This window comes from Artibeus jamaicensis, unplaced genomic scaffold (genome assembly GCF_021234435.1).
Source record: "Artibeus jamaicensis isolate MK-2021 breed Jamaican fruit bat unplaced genomic scaffold, CSHL_Jam_final contig_466, whole genome shotgun sequence".
NCBI lineage: Eukaryota > Metazoa > Chordata > Mammalia > Chiroptera > Phyllostomidae > Artibeus > Artibeus jamaicensis.
This window is the reverse complement of record NW_026521844.1, coordinates 14,039,347-14,056,516: the sequence shown is the minus strand read 5'-3', so window position 1 is coordinate 14,056,516 and position 17,170 is coordinate 14,039,347. Positions and strand designations below refer to the sequence as shown.

The following is a 17,170-nucleotide window of genomic DNA, read 5'->3' as shown; positions in this document are numbered from 1 at the left end:
GGCACATCACCATTAAGTTACCCAAGATCAAAGACAGAGAGAGAATCCTAAGAGCAGCAAGAGAAAAGGAGACAGTTACCTACAAAGGACTTCCCATAAGGCTATCAGCTGATTTCTCAAAAGAAACCTCACAGGCAAGAAGGGGCTGGAAAGAAGTATTTGAAGTCATGAAAGGCAAGGACCTACATACAAGATTATTCTATCCAGCAAAGCTTTCATTTAAATGCAAGAGCAGATAAAGTGCTTCCCAGATAAGGTCAAGTTAAAGGAGCTCATCATCACCAAGCCCTTACTATATGAAACATTAAAAGGACTTATCTAAGAAGAAAGAAGATCAAAAATATGAACAATAAAATGACAACAAACATAACTATCAACAAATGAACCTAAAAGAAAAGAAAAACAATGAAAACAAAAACTAAGCAAACATCCAGAACAGGAACAGAACCAGAGAAATGGACATCCCACAGAGGGAGGTCAGTGGAGAGGGGGAAGGGAGAAATAGGGGGAAAAGGTACAGGGAAGAAAAAGCATAATTAGTAGGCATAAAATAGACAGAAAAAGATAAAAATGATGTAGGAAACAGAGGACTCGAAGAAAGTATATGTACAACCCAGGGACATGAACTAAGTAGGGGGAATGGTAGAGGGTTGGGGGACAGGGTGGAGGGGGAAAATTGGAAATACTTAATAGCATAATCAATAAAAAATGAGAAAAGTACACAATCAAATATATTGATTTATTTTCTATTATTACAGAAATTAAGTTTGCTGCATGACACCACACAGCAGTGAAACAAGTGGAGCTGCAAGTGGATTTTCAGGTACTGATGGTTTTCCAGAATTTCTGTTGTCTGGGTTATTGAAGTTCAAAAATCTCAAGCAGATAAAGCCCCAGGCGGCCAGACTGCCCTAGGCCTGCAGAGCAATCAGGATGCAGGAGATCCTGGCAATCTCCAAGTTACAGAGGGGTTGAGTTTTATGCAATGCAGGCGTGCATTCCTGAAGGTCCACCCATAACTCAAAACTGTCATTTCCCATTGGCATAAATGGAAAGTATGGATACATCCTGGCTCACATAAGTGTACAGTCTTCAGAATGTACTTTTGCTTAATGTTGCCTTTGTATTTTCTCAACACTATTGCTTGTATTTGGCAGAGTGTACTCTCCTAAATGTGTGGCAATAGTTTTCTGACATCCAGCTTTGGGTCCAGCATTACTGACTTGCTGGTGAATGGGTCAGCACTAGCTCTTTTGCCACCACTTAGTGAACTCACCAAGAAGTGCCAGTCTTGGTAAGTCTGTGATATGGTTGGCTGTCGTTTCTGTTTACCAGCTATACTGACACCTTAGGTTGCAATTTGCTCAGCTTATCAGCTTTGAATATACACAAAGTCTTGATTTTGTTGGGTTTATTTTTGTTTCGAATTTAGAACATAGGGAGTGATCTCTGATTCTGATTTTCAGTATAAAAGCAGGAAATGCAGCAGGGCCTCAGGTTCCTCCTGCGGTTTTGGGTTGTGATCAAGAAGTGTGGGAAAAGTCACCACAGGAATGTCATTTGTACACCAATTTTATTTTACAGTAATATCTCATTAAAATTTGAAGTCATATTTCAAATTATTCTAATTCAATTTTTTATAAAATGTGATCAATTCTAGGAAGCCTTACATATTAAGTACCTTGTTCCCTCTCCCCATGATATGGCCTGTAAAATTGGGTTGCACATTAGACATCAAATTGAGGAAGGATTTGGGTTTATTTTGTTGTTGTTTTTTCAGTTGTGTTGTTCCTGAATGTCAAAGTTGACATTCAATATTATTTTGTATTAGATTCAGGTAGACAGCATAGTGGTTAGACAACTATATAATTTTAAAGTGGTCCCCCAATAAGTCTAGTGCCCACCTGACACCCTACAATTATTACAATATTATCGACTGTACTCCCTATGTTGGACTTTACACCCCATGACTATTTTGAAACTACCAATTTGTACTTCTTAACCCCTTCATCTTTTTCACACAGCCCTCCATCCCTCTCCCCTCTGGTAGCCATAAGCCTGTTCTCTATGTTTATAAACCTGTTTCTGTTTTGTTTATTTTGTTCTTTAGATTCCACATCTAAGTGAAATTGTATGGCACTTGTCTTTCTCTGTCTGACTTATTTCACTTAGCATCAGACCCTCTCTCACCATTCATGTTGTCACAAATGATGAGATTTCATTCTTTTTATGGCTGAGTAGCATTCCATTGCATAAACGCACCACAGCTTTTTTTTTATCCACTCATCTACTGATGGGCATTTGAGCTACTTCCAATACTGGTTATTGTAAATAATATTTTAATGAACACAAAGGGGCATATACCACCCTAGCTGGTGTAGCTCAGTGGATTGAGCAGGGGCTTGCGAACCAGACAATCGCAGTTCGATTCCCAGTCAGGGCACATTCCTGGGTTGCAGGCCAGTTCCCTGCAGGCCAATTCCCAGCAGGGGACTCATGAAAGGCAACCATACATTGATGTTTCTCTCCCTCTCTCCTTCCCTTTCCCTCTAAAGATAAATAAATAAAATCTTAAAAAATAATAATAAAAAAATGTGAACTGCCACAAAAAATGTATATTAAAAAAAAAGGGAGCATATACCTTTTCAAATTGGTGTCCTGAGTTTCTTCAGATAATTATACAGAAGTGGAATTGCTGGGTCAGATAGTTCTATTTTAAATTTTTTTAGGTAATTCCATACTGTTTTCCACAGTAGCTGCACCAATTTTCAATCTTACCAACAGTGCATAAGAGTTGGTAAGAGTTTCCACATTCTTACCAACACTGTTTGTTGATTTGTTGATGATAGCCATTCTGACAGGTCTGAGGTGGTTTTAATTTGCATTCCTCTGATGATTAGTGGCACTGAACATCTTTTCATGTCTATCTGCCACCTTTATGTCATCTTTGCAGAGATGCCTATTCAGTTCCTCTGCCTGTTTTTAGTTGGATTGTTTGGTGATTGTTTGGTTGAGTTGTATGAATTATTTATAAATTTTTGGATATTATCCCCTTATTGAGTGTATCACTGGCAAATATCTTCTCCCATTCAGTGGGTAGTTTTCATTTTGCTGATGATTTTCTTTGCTGTGCAAAAACTTTTCATTTAATGTAGTCCTATTTGTTTAATTTGTCTTTATTTCCTTTGCCCAAGGATATATATCAGAAAAAAACATATAGTGCTAAAAGCAATGTCAGAGAGTTCAGCGCCTGTGTTTTCTTCCAAAACTGTTATGATTTCTATTCTTATATTTAAGTCTTTAGTCCATTTGGGGGTTTATTCTTCTATATGATATGAGAAAATGGTCTAGTTTCATTTTTTCATGTATCTGTCCAGTTTTCCCAACACCATTTATTGAAAAAACTGTCTTTACCCCACTGTAAGTTCTTGCTTCCTTTGCCATATATTAATTAATTATATAGACATGGGTTTATTTCTGAGATCTCTATTCTGTTCCACTGATATATGTCTTTTTATGCAAGTGTCCAGCTGCTTTGATTACAATAGCATTGTAATATAGTTTAATATCAGGTACCTCCAACTTTGTTCTTCTCCCCCAAGATTGTTATGGCTATTCAGGGTCTTCTCTTGTGGTTCCATATAAATTTTAGATTTGTTCTGGTTCTGTAAAAAATGCCATTGCCACTTTGATAGGGATTGCACTGAATCTACAGACTACTTTGTGTAGTATAAACACTTTCACAATGTTAATTCTTCCTATTTATAAGCACAGTATGTGCTTCCATTTATTTGTATTTTTATCATCTTAGAATATCTGAGTACAGGTCTTTTACCTTCTTGGTTAAATTTATTCCTAGTTATTTTTTAATAAAATTGTAAATGAGGTCATTTTATTAATTTCTCTTTCTGTTGACTCACTATTGGTAAATAAAAATGCAACCAATTTCTGAATATTAATTTTGTGTCCTGCTACTTTACTGAATTCATTTATGAGTTCTAGTAGTTTTTGGTGGATTCTTTAGGGTTGTCTATATATAGTATCATATTATCTCCAAATAATGACAGTTTTATTTACTTCTTCCTTTCTAATTTGAACGTCCTTTTTTCTCTTTCTTGTCCATATTGCTAGGACTAAGACTTCCAACACTATGCTATGTAAAAATGGTGAGAATTGACATCCTTATCTTGTTCCTGATCTTAAGGAAAACACTTTCAGCTTTTTGCTGTTGAATGTGATATTAGCTGAGGGTTTGTCATATTTAGACTTTATGGTGTAAGATATGCTACATCTATTCCCACTTTGCTGAGAGATTTTATCATAAATGAATGCCGCGTCTTCTCAAATGTTTTTTCTCCACCTATTGATATATGATTATATGACTTTTATCCTTCATTTTCTTTACGTGGTGTTTCACATTAAGTGATTTGCTAATACTGAATTAACCCTGCATTCCAGAAACAAATTTCATATGATCATGTTGTATAATCTTTTTAATGTTTTTGCTGCATTTGGTTTGCTAATATTTTGTTGAAAATTTTGTTCATCGATGATATTGGTGTATACTTTTTTAATGTCTTGGGTTGGTTTAGGAATCAGGATAATGGTGCCCTTGCAAAATGAGCTTGGAAGTTTTCATTCCTCTTAAGTTTTTAAAAATTGTTTGAGAGAGATAGGTGTTAGTTCTTCTTTGAGTATTTGGTAAAATTTACCTGAGAAGCCATTCAGTCCATGACTTGTGTGTTTGGAGTTTTTTATTACTGATTTGATTGTGTTGGTAGCAATCTGTCTGTTTAGATTTTTTTGTTTCTTCTTGATTCAGTCTTGAAAGATTTTACGTTCCTAGAAATTGACCTATTTCTTCCAGATTATTCAATCTGTGTTGGCATATAATTTTTTGTAGTATTTTCTTATAATCCTTTGTATTTCTATGGTGTCAGTTGTCACTTATCTTTCTATTCTAGCTTTTTTATGTCCTCTCTTTTTCTTTCTTGATGAGTCTACTTAAAGGTTTATCACACTTGTTTATCTTTTCAAAGAACTAGCTCTTGGTTTCATTATTCTCTTTTGTATTTTTCAGACTTTTTTGTTTATTTCTGATCTGATCATTATTATTTTTTCCTTCTACTCACTTTAGCTTTGTTGTTGTTGTATTCTAGTTCCTTTATTTGTAAGGTACGACGTTTATTTGAGATTTTTCTTGTTTTTTTGAGGTAGGTCTGTATTGTTATGAATTTCTCTGTTAGGACTGCTTTCGCTGTGCCCCATAGATTTTAGGTCATTGTGTTTTTATTTTCATTTATCTCAACATAGTTTTGGAGTCTTTTATTGTTAACCCATTTATTGTTTAGTTATACATAATTTAGCCTTTGTGTTTTTGTGTGTTTCAGGTTTTTTCTTGTAATTGATTTCTAGTTTCATAACATTATGGTCAAAGAAAATGCTTGATGTGATTTCAGTCTTCTTAAACTTATTGAGGCTCGTTTTGTAGCCTGTCATAGTCTATCCTAGAATACTTTCCTTGTGCATTTGAAAAGAATGTGTTTTCTGCTGCTTTGGCAAGATAAAACTATCAATGAAATCCATCTGTATAATGTATCATTTAAGCTCCTGTGTCCTTATTGATTTTTCTATTCATCGATGTCAGTGGGTGTTAAAGTCCCCTCCTATGACTCTATTACTATTGATATCTTTATGTTCATGAATATCTGCTTTATATAGTTAGGTATTTCCACTTTTGGATTATATCCACTTTTTGGATTGCTCCCTTTATCATTAATGTATTGTCCTTCTTTGTTTCATTATATATAGCCTTTGCTTTAAAGTCTACTTTGTTTGATATAAATATGGCCACTCCAGCTTTTTTCTTACTTCCCTTGCATGAAATATCTTTTTCTGTCCCTTTACTTTCAGCGTCTGTATGTGTTTGGATCTGAAGTTTGTCTTTTGTAAACAATCTACATATGGATAGGGAGGAGTTGGTTTTGCAGAAGGAGGGAGAAAAAGTAAAGATCAGAGGGAAGAAAAAAGATGTGGGTGCTGCAACACCTCAGCAAGTGTTTTCACGTAGGCCTCTACACAGGGGCTGGAGCTAAGGCCAGGATCTTGTCCCCACAAGTCCAGCATGTCTGGAAACCTGAGCCTGATGAGGCAGTTAATGCAAATCATGTGCCAGGATAACATATAAGTTCAGCACCACCAGGAATAGTCTTTAAGGGTAAAGGCTTGCCCTGGCTGGTGTAGCTCAATGGATTGAGCACAGGCCTGTGAAGCAAAGGGTTGCCAGTTCGATTCCCAGTCAGGGCACATGCCTGGGTTGCAGGCCAGGTCCCCAGTAGGGGACATATGAGAGGCAACCCCACATTGATCTTTCTCTCCCACTCTTTCTCCTTCCCTTCCCCTCTCTCTAAAAATAAATACATAAAATATTTTGGGGAAAAAAGGATAAAGGCTTAAGAGGCTCTTTATTCAGAACCAATTTAGTTTTGTTTAGTGAGAGAGCTATACTCAAATCAGTAAAATAAAGACATTATAGAAATGAATTTATGAAAATAACAGAAATTTGAAAATGTGGTTTATTTCCAAACTGTCACCTAAACTCCTTTCTTTGAGCTTTGTTTGTTGCTGGTACTCTTTTGTGTCTCCTTTGTTTCTATTCTCAGCGAATCTTGGATTTTTATCATTTGGCTTGTACTGTTCCTCTAAGCTTTAACGTCTCTCTACTTTTTAAGTAAAAGAAAATGTATATGGTTTTCAATACAGAATCCCAGTTATATTTTTAAAAATTATTTCATCATTTCCTCCACAAAAAAAAACATGATTCTTTTATTAGTGCTTCTTGAATTGTTCAGAGGGTTTATTGCTATGAAAAATTATGTGGAAGATTCTATGTGCATCAATATGCAGAGATTTTATCCTCTTAAATGTTTGACAGCATGTGGCTATTAACAGCACATTCCTTTCGAATTTAGTGTCTAGGATCATTGCCTTGCATTTCTATGTTACAGATACCACTTATTTACCTGTGCTCTTTCTACTCAGCCAATTTCATCATCTTTATTTTGTCCTGTAAGTTTAGCATCCCCAGCTATCATTTTATGTCACTGCGCATTTCATCATGTCAATTCCTATTTTAATTCACAAGTAATCACTCTATTTATATATTTTTAATTGTCTTTAATGCTTCTTGTAAGTTTCCACAAGATGCTTTTATAAGGCACAAATTAAAATTTTAACTATCTGAAACTTTTATTTTTTAATCTCTTCAGTATTTTTATTACAATAATAAAAATACATCAAAACCTCCTGAAAGCATTATCTTTGGTGTCTGTGACCCTTTAAACAGCTTTTATTGATGTGGAACATTTTTGGCAATTAAACTTCTCTGGATTTCTGTCCAAAACACACCTACTTTATGTAAAATTTGACACCAGCAAAAAGGGAATAACCATTATATTTGGTATCATGTTATATTTGGTATATTTGGGTAATTAGATAAACATGGTATTTATCTAATTATGTTTGGAATCCCAAGGAAACAAATTAATTGTGCTTTTTCTGCATAGAATCTTCTCATAAATGTATCAGTATTACAATTTCTGTTCTATTTTAGCAGCTTTAAATTGTGTTATGACATTTTCTTAGTTAAAATCAAGTATAATTTCACAACAATGTCAATTTCTGAGACTTTTATCATCCTGACATTTTAACCAAGATACAAAAACAATATTGCAGTTTTCCCAATTCTAATTTTCTTTGTTCCTATGTCTTCTTTTATTCTGTGATTACATTTCTAAGTTTCACAATTAAAAAGTAACACTGGGAGATCCTCATTAGACTGTGGGCTCCTAGAGAGAAGAACACTCTGTCTTATTTATCTTTGTAACTCTGGCACCCTTTGGGAAAACAATTCCGCTAGTAATATTTGTCAAAATGATTTTTGATGCATTAAATTTGTCCCACCAGTTTTTGAGCATTCTAAATTTTCTATTAAATTCACCTCCATCTTTAGGTTCTTCTCATTCTGTTCTCCCGTTGCATTTTCTCACATTTTCCATTGCAGAATCAAAGATGTTTTGTTATTTTTAATTGAACTTTACTACCCAACATATACTCAAAGTAGAAAAATTATAAAATATAAATTAAAATGTCCCTGAATTCCTCATCCAGGGGAATTTTAGTAGATATAATCCATTAAAAGCCATGAGGATTTTAGTGGATATAATCAAGTCTTTTCCCCCTGCATACAAATCAAATGCAGCAAATATGATACATGTATTTGCAAAAATTGAGATTGCATTGCACATGCTACTTTGCAACAGCTGGAACATCTTTATATGTCGGTTAACATACAGCTATATCATCATTTTTAATAATGGTGTTTTTGTTCCACTGTAGATTTTCATATACTTGATCTGTAGAATGGTACATAGCAGCAGCCCATGCCTTGGAGCCCACAACAGCATTTGATTTTTCCAGCACATAATTATAAACTTTAAAATATCTTACAAAAATGTGGGTTTGCAGTTTATTTTGATAAATCAAGGCTCTGGCAACTCTGAGCCAACAGCCCCTACTAGCCACCCACGAGGGTTGCCTGCAGGGTCTGCCACACTCTTGATTCGCCCCTTGCCCTCCTGTACCCAGCCAGCTTCACTGACTTCAGTTACCTTTCACTTGCTTTACTCCTGATTAAATGACTCCCTGTTTTAGAGGATGTTTCCCTATTAAAAAAGTCTTATGATGAACAACTCATTTTATTCATTCATTTTTGTACATTCTTCTGATTTATTTTTCTTAAGATAAGTTTCTTGTAGTGGAATTGCTGGGCCAAAGGGTAACTTTAAGTCTTGACTCATACCACCAAATTACTCTCCAAAAAGTTTTTACAGCTGTCGCTATTATCATCAGAGCCTGTGAACATCTGTTTGTACCTGCTAACCCTCTTCTCCTCTGTCCATAAAGTACATTATATTCTACTTATGTTGTATTAATCCAGAAAGAATGGACAAAATGAGAACAGGCATTGTCACCAAGCGGGGGCCGATGTGGGCTATTCCATCCCATACTTGGATAAATCGGTATTTCTCTGGCAGGTTGCCTACATTATAAGAATATAAATACTTCTCCCATATTAGATGATAGCTTCTAAAACATTATTAGATGTGGAATCTTCAGCCTATTTATTTTTATTAATAATAACACAAAACCACACTTTGCCTCAGATTCCCTGGCGACACTTTTGTTCTGCTAACCTTCTCATGTAACTGAGGAAACTTAAAGAAGGATAAGCTAAGAATATTTTGCTTTTTAATCCTTTCATTTAACCCATATAATGAGTTTACTTTATGTGAGAGATCCAATTTACATGTTATTTTCCTTTAAGGGAAGAGTTACTAAGTACATGGGGCATACTGATTTCTACACATCCTAGGCTATTACAATAGGTCTGACGATGGGAGGGAAAACAGTGAGGAAAAAGGATTACAACTGTTAGCTTCTGATTTATTGTCCTACAAAGAATGGCAAGCCCCATAATTAAACCCAGTCCCAAATACTCGACCTCCGAGGGACTGGGGACCCAGGGACCTTTTGTGTTTCGCTTCACGCACGTTCCCCTCAGACTCACCTTCTATACTTACAGATGCTGTACAATACATATTTACTAAAGCCAATAAATTTCACAATTTAAAAATCAGTTATCTTAAAAGGAAAATTTTTCTGGTATTTCACCCAAGTTTCCTCTTAATAATATTTAGGTCCATACTTGCTCATGTGCCCAACCAATTCTGGATTTCATTACAAAAAAAAGACTTTAGTTTTGAAATAACAAAAGAGAGGGTGTGTGAGAGGTGATGTTCTTTAGTTTTAAAAAAATTTTAGAGTTAATAATTAATATGCTCAAATAGTTTCATCTGCTATATGTATATGCAAATATATCTTTTACAAACATACACAAATATATATAAAATCACTTAAGTCATTGGCAGAGCTCTTATAATAAACTCCCAATTTATTGTAATTTTACAATATGTTGTAAATATATTGTTTTTTACAATTTGATAATACATGGTTAATATACTGTTAAAGGGCCAGCTTTTTGCCTATAGGGCTATTGGCAGTAAATTGTTGGAATTAAGAAATAAATAGCTCAACATATCACAAATTTAGGAAAATTCTTTAAGAAACTCTCAATTGGCAAAAACATAGATTGGGGAGGGGAGGTGATTATAGTTCTTCCTGAATAAAATCTTGGAAGCCATGGTAACTTCCAAATTTCAAGTGCAGCAACTGAGGACACTAGTTTCTTGTCTACTGTTAAGAAGATATTGATGACAGATACCCATATCAGCATACACTGTAGCATTATCACCAATGAAACTTTTTCCCCAAGAAAAATAGAAATAGATATAAGCTAGGGTTACTTTATACATCATATTTTGAATCATGAATTTTTTCAGGTGACCAAACTAAAGGACAGAAGATGGTAAGCCATTTGCCAAGTAATCTATTTCATTTAAAGGATCACTAGCTATATTTAATGACATCCGAAAATAACCCTTCAGTTGCTGAAATACTAGGCTGGGAAAGCGGGCAGGGGAGCAGGAAGGTTATTCTAGTTTTATTTCATTTTCTCGAAGGGCAAAGGCAGCTTCTCATTCACAGCAAGAAACTGACCCCAAAGCTACAGAAGGGAAAAAACTATTCCAGATCTGTGGAACCTGAGCGGATGATTGCTATCTATCCACAGTAGTAGCAAAATGTCTCCTTCTACAAACATTCAAGGTAGAGCCTCTGCTTCTTATGAAACTAGAAACTGTAATGGTTATTAATTCATCCAAATAATGTGAAGGAGTTTTGTGTAGCAAAGTATAAGCAGACCAGGCACTTGATTTTGCACAAACAGTGCCTAGTGATTGCATAATGCATGCCTTTCAAAGGACTTGGGACTCACCAAGGACGTATTTTGTTGAATATTTGCAACAACCATTGTAATGGGGCCTTTTTACTCAACAGTAACTCAAGCACATTAACATTGTCAAACTGCATGAGAACATATAGTGCTGAAACTTTCTCCTATTTTTCATCTTAAATTAGCATATTAGTATATAATTTTTTCTTTTGGTTTCAGGTCCAAAAATACCCACCCAGATAACATCTGTCAAAAAACTGCCTTTAGTAATTAGGTAGCTATTGCACAGTTGGGTGGTTTAGCTGGAGTAATTATTCTCCATTCTAACCAGTGAGGTCTCTGGCTTACTCTCATGGAGCCCATTGATCCATATTGAGGTGGTAGCTGAATCTCAGCATCAGTTGTTAGCTGTGGGACACAGTATAGAGACATGGTTTGCCAGAGTGTGTCATACCAGAATCACCTATAGTACTTTGTCAAGCTGCACCTACAGAAGTCTGTCACTGGAGATTTTCCCTGCTTCCCCTTGCAGGTGGGAATGGGAGAGAACAGCACTTCCTACCAGTTGAAAATCAGTGCCACAATGAGCCACATCTGCTGACTGTGGCGATGCAGTATCCTTTAGGTGTGTGAGTTGGTACAGAAGTTGAGAACTACTCTTCTAAGTTCCACCCACAAAAAGATGTACTTACAGCTCTGTCCCTCTTCAAGCACCATACCTCCTACACATGAAAAGGTTGTTAACTGAGTAAATCAATGCATAAATAAATGCAAGCTTTCACCATAAACTGAAAATATAAACATTTGATATACAGTTTAAAATTCTTAAATTGTTGTGAGACAGGCGATTTCACAATAAACACTGTTTTTAAACAAAACTATCTTAGCTCTTCATCAAGGAACTAGTAAAGTGAACATTAATTATTTGGCCCCTTAATTAAATGAGAACTAAATTTAATCATCAAAGGTTGGGGGAATAAGATAGTTGTTCCTTCCACCCTTCCTGAAGCCCCTGAGTTTTCTCTTCAATGGGTAGATCCATAGAAGAGAAATCAACTGAGAAGATGCTCATGTGTGACTCTTTAAAAAAAAAGATTTTATTTATTTATTTTTAGAGAGAGGGGAAAGGGCAGGAGAAAGAGGGAGAGAAACATCAATGTGTGGTTACCTCTTGCACACCCCATACTGGGGGCCTGGCCCACAACTCAGGCATGCGCCCTGACTGGGAATTGAACTGGCAACCCTTTGAGTCATGGGCCAACGCTCCATCCATCGAGCTACACCAGCCAGGGAATATGTGATCCTTTAATGGATCCACAATTGCTCTGGAAAATCTGGGGCTCCAGGAAGAGTGGAAAAGACTACTATTACTATCCTTCCACCATCCATGCTCCCTCTACTAGCTGCCATACTTCTTCAGCTCTAATTTCAGCCTTTAATTAAACTAATAAGAAGTCAACATGGCTAAAGATGCAAGTTGTTTCTCATATCTGAAACAGCTAGCTGCCCCCACACTTGGTGTTCCTCTTTCCCATAGTATAAGCTGCTGCTGAGAAGTGGCTGTCCAACCAGAGACACATTTCCTCACTCTCTTTTCGTCCAGGTGGGGTAGTGTGACTAGGACTTGCCAATGGGCTATCAACTTAAATTAGATGGGTCACTTCTGAACCAAGATAGATGAAGAAGTGAATGTTTCTTCTCCTCACTCCTTTTCTCTTTTGCCAGCTGGATACAAAACAGACCATAGGAGATGAAAGACCCACAAGACAGAAGAAGCCTGGATCCTTGAATCACTGCATGGGCACAAAAAAAGGCACTTCTGATCAGGAAGACACTGACTGGCTCCTTACATAAATAAAAAATTAACCTGTTTTCTGTTCAGCCACTAAAATTTAGAGCTTTACTTATAACAGCAGCATAACTGATTCTGATGAGTGCACCAGCCCCTCACCGTGAGTGCATGTCATGCTTCAGCAGTAACAACCTGTGTGCAATTTCCCAGGCTGACCATGCATTTTCATGCTCCTATGTATTTATACACACCAATCCTTCTGCTTTATAACACTGGATTTTCTCTACCTAGTCACTCACTTCTCTGGCCCTTTGTCCTTGATCAACTACTATTAATCCTTAAAACCTAGCTCCTAAGCTTCTATGGAACATTATTTTGCCAGTGGGCTCCATTCCTGCCATGTACTTCCCTAGTTTGTGCATAATTCCACTTTGACACGTCACAATATTTTAGAATTCTCTGTTTATAAATATGCCAACCTTACAACATACATATTTGTCAGGTTTCTATACTCCAAAGCTCCTAGCAGAACGGTGCTATGTAAGAGATGATTTATGACTATATGCTAGGTTTCTGCCTAATTAGGACTTTGCTTATTTTAAATTAATCTGATCCATGGAGGATTAGACAGAAAATCTGCTAAATACTGGAATACAAAGACAGCAATGAAGGGAAGGAATCGTAGTATATGCTGCTAATTACTCACTGAATGAGTATGAGCAATAGAGGCTTGCAAATTAGACAACAAAAGAAAAACAAATGCATTTCCACAAATTTCTAAATTTGACAGACATTTAGGGGAAATACAAGTCCTGATATAAGGCCAAAACCTGATAGCCTAGGTTAAGACAAATGGCTCAACATAAAAACTTTATGGCATATATGCATGTTTTTGTGCTTTATATAAGTGGATTTTATTCTAAAAGGTATAATCTCATTTTTTGCTGAAACTTTTCTGAGCATTAAATGAGATAATAAATATAAAAATATCTAGAGTAGGGCCTGGAATATATTGAGCATTCAATGAATGTTGGTTAAATGCAGCTACAGAATAATGTCACTCAGTGAAGACGATAACTTTTGAAGTTGAATACGTGTGGTTTTAAAACCTAAGAGTTGACCTGTGTATTTCATTCTTTCATTTCTTTCTTGAGGCAGAGCTGGGCGATGATACGTGTGAGGAGGATATGAAACGCTGTGGATAGATAGCCAGAGGCATTAGCAGGTGAGAAAGTCTATTCACAAACTTCTCCGCGCCCTTCACTTGATGCAAATTTGAGACAGTTGGTGTTTCAATTTACAAAAAGAATTTCTTGTTGAATTTTTCTTTCTAAATTATATTTTATTCTCGTGACTAGTTTTATGCTGGTCCCCATGAACTGTACATTATTAAAAAATACAAACCTCATTTGATAAACCTATTACCTGATGTTCCTGGCTGCCAGCTTTATTCTATTGAATTCAAATCTGCCTGTGGCAGTGCTTCGCATCTAATTTGTGACTTTTACAAGGTGAACCCTGCATCATTTTCCTTTGCCTCTGCTTTCATTTATCTAAATGAAAACAGTTCCTCTTAATGCATAGGTTTGCTTGATAAGCCATTAATACTACAGATGAGCCCTGAAATGCTCATAAAAGGAATCATCACAATAAATATTTATTGTTGTTTCACCAAGACACACCAACCCTGTATATCTTTAATATGGCTGGCTACTTGGTTTCTCTTTTAATAGAGCTTATTTGCTTGATTTTATTTTCTCAAATAATTGCTCTGCCTCTGAAGGTTATGGGAGGGGTTTGGGTGGTTGAAAAGGAGGAAGGGATGTGGAAATACGTGAGAGTGAGGTCGGTGGTACATTTAAACTGATTACAAGACTGAAATGAAATGAGGGTCAAGTGTTTTGTGTTTAAATGGATGAACTTGTGTGAAATTTGTCTAACTCAGAAAAAAACATCTGTATTAAACACAAGGTCTCATAAACACAGCTTTGAGAAAAACAAACAATTTTTGACTAACATAATTTCACAGAGAACAATTCTCAGAGGGAAAAACAAATCATGGGGAAGCTAGTGGTGTTTTCTTTAGCTTCTGTGTCCTTTATGGTTGGTGTCCCAAATATTTTAAGATCATATTTACATTCCAAATGACAAAGCAATATTTGCTCAATTTTGAAAAAAAATCCTTAAGAGCTATTTAAAATAATACATTTCAGTAAATAGCATGCAATGAATTCATTGTCAGAACCCTGTGAACGGCACCTCACCAGACAAATCCCTGTAGTCCAGAGCTCATGATCTAATAAAAAAGCCACACGTCAACATGCCAGGGACACAAAGAGAGGGAAGTCAGCCTCATGGGGCTCCCAGGGGACTTTCTTGGCTGAGACCATGTTTGAAGTGGATTTAAAGAATGTAAGGATACATGGGAAGTAATGAGCACAAAGGAGAGTGCAGAAAAGAAATTCTATCAGAGGGTAAAACATGAATTAAGTGTCCCAGAAATGACAGAGCAACATGGGCAAGGGAATTTGCAACTATTTCTATATTGCTAGAACATGTTTGAACTTCCCTCCCTGAATGACATTGCTTTTAGGATTTGTATCTTTCTCACTACTAGTTCTTTACCTAAAGGTTTATTTAGTCAAATAATGATTTTTTTAGCAGATATAAGTTTGACAATGAATGCATGGAGTACTTGTGTTGCCACCCTTCAAGGCCAGGCAGGTCCATGGTATTCATGCGGATGGAAAAATATTTACGGAGCCATTGGGATGTCTGGTGTGCCTTTATTCACAGGCAGGTGAGCCATGCATAATGCAAGCGGTGTGTCTATCTGTATGTCTCATGTCATGGCCCTTGCTCCCCAGCATAGCACCCATCATGGCACCTGCCCCCTTGCATGTCTTTCATCATCATTGCCCCCAGCAGGGAGTCCCTACCTGTTTAAGTACTAGAGGGGAACAAAGCCAGAAAGATGCCAGAAATTACATAATGTAACATGATTCTGCACATGCGAACCCACTTCATGTTATGGGATCAGTTTATCGGACCCAGTCTCAAGGCTGTGAGAACACTGGTTATCAGGCCCCTCCAAGGCTATGGGAACACTGCTTCCCTTAGTTACCCAGACACCTGAGCAAGGAAGCCAGACTGCCTCCACTTACCCTACAGTACTTTTTCTAATACCCTTTGTTAAAAAAGGAAACACTATATATATAATTATATTTATATTTACATGTACATATATATGACTCTGAAGTATATGATCAATTGTAAAAACCATAACTAGAAGCACATTGAAAAAAATCAGATTTCTTATTTTAAAAAAGATCGGCAAAAGTAGCTAAACTCTTTTTCTTGGAAGTATTTTACTTCATTCTTTGTAATTAAGAGAGAACTTGGAGTGAGTCAAGTATTTAAGAAGGATGAGTTTAAAGAGACTTATTTGAAGAGACAGTAAATAAAAGTAAAATTTAATCTTTTTAAGCTTAGATTTAAGAAATCCCTGGTGCATCATTTGAACCTAATAAAAATTACATTCTATACATTTCTCTAGATATTCTCCTGGAAATGGCATCTCCTGTGGAAAAAGAGGTACGACAAGTACTGAGGGAGTGTACCCCTGCCAAGGAGAAAATGCAGTTTGTGTTTCCATAGGGTTTGCCATGCTGATTGTATAATATTTACTTGTTAATACAAGAGGTTCATTTTTTACTTCCCCATTTTCAAACGACTCAATTTCAGAGGTTATGTGCATTTTGCATTTATTACAATTCCTAGCAAGTGATTATACATTGTTTTTCTAATTAAAGTTTCCTAAATTGAAGGAGGAAATAATTTACATTTTGTCAGAGGAGTTGAATCCACAGAGGATTCTCATTTTATAGGTGAAACATAGTGCTAGAAACAGCATTAATCTCGCAAAAGCAGATTTCAAAAATCACATTTCTCAGACCATAAAAATGTTGGGTGAGTTTGAATACACTCAGAAAATTCTTATAAGATGAGCTGCAGAGTTCCAGCCAAGATGGAGGTATAGGTAGAAACCCTTCACTTCCCCACACAACCAAAAGCAGGACAACAACCAATCTAAAATCAATAAACAACCAAAAACACCAGAAAATCAAACTGCATGGAACTCTAACAACCAAGGAATTAAGGAAAAAATCAACCAGAATAACCAGACTACTAAGGCGGACTGCATGGGCCAACTCAGAAAAACCAGAGAGAGGCAGCCCAGATCAGCAGAGCTGTGTGGGAGGGGCTGACTTAGGGGAAAACTGAGACTCAGAGCAGACTGTGGGCTATAGCTGGGGTTGCTGTGGTGAGCAATACTTCCAGTTTGACATGAGAATCTGTTGAAAAGTGTGCTAGAGACCGACAGTTTCCTCTCTGCATTGTTCCCTCTCTGGCTCCTCCCCCACAGGTAGCACAGCAAAGAGGGTTGTCCTGCCCCTTACAACTTA

At 36.4% G+C, this 17,170-nt stretch overlaps 1 pseudogene; it reads left to right on the top strand.

Annotated features, from left to right (window-relative positions):
- The first annotated feature begins 1,172 nt into the window (after positions 1-1,172).
- LOC119055970 (cofilin-1-like) overlaps positions 1,173-17,170 on the top strand; it is a 30,564-nt pseudogene continuing 14,566 nt past the window's right edge.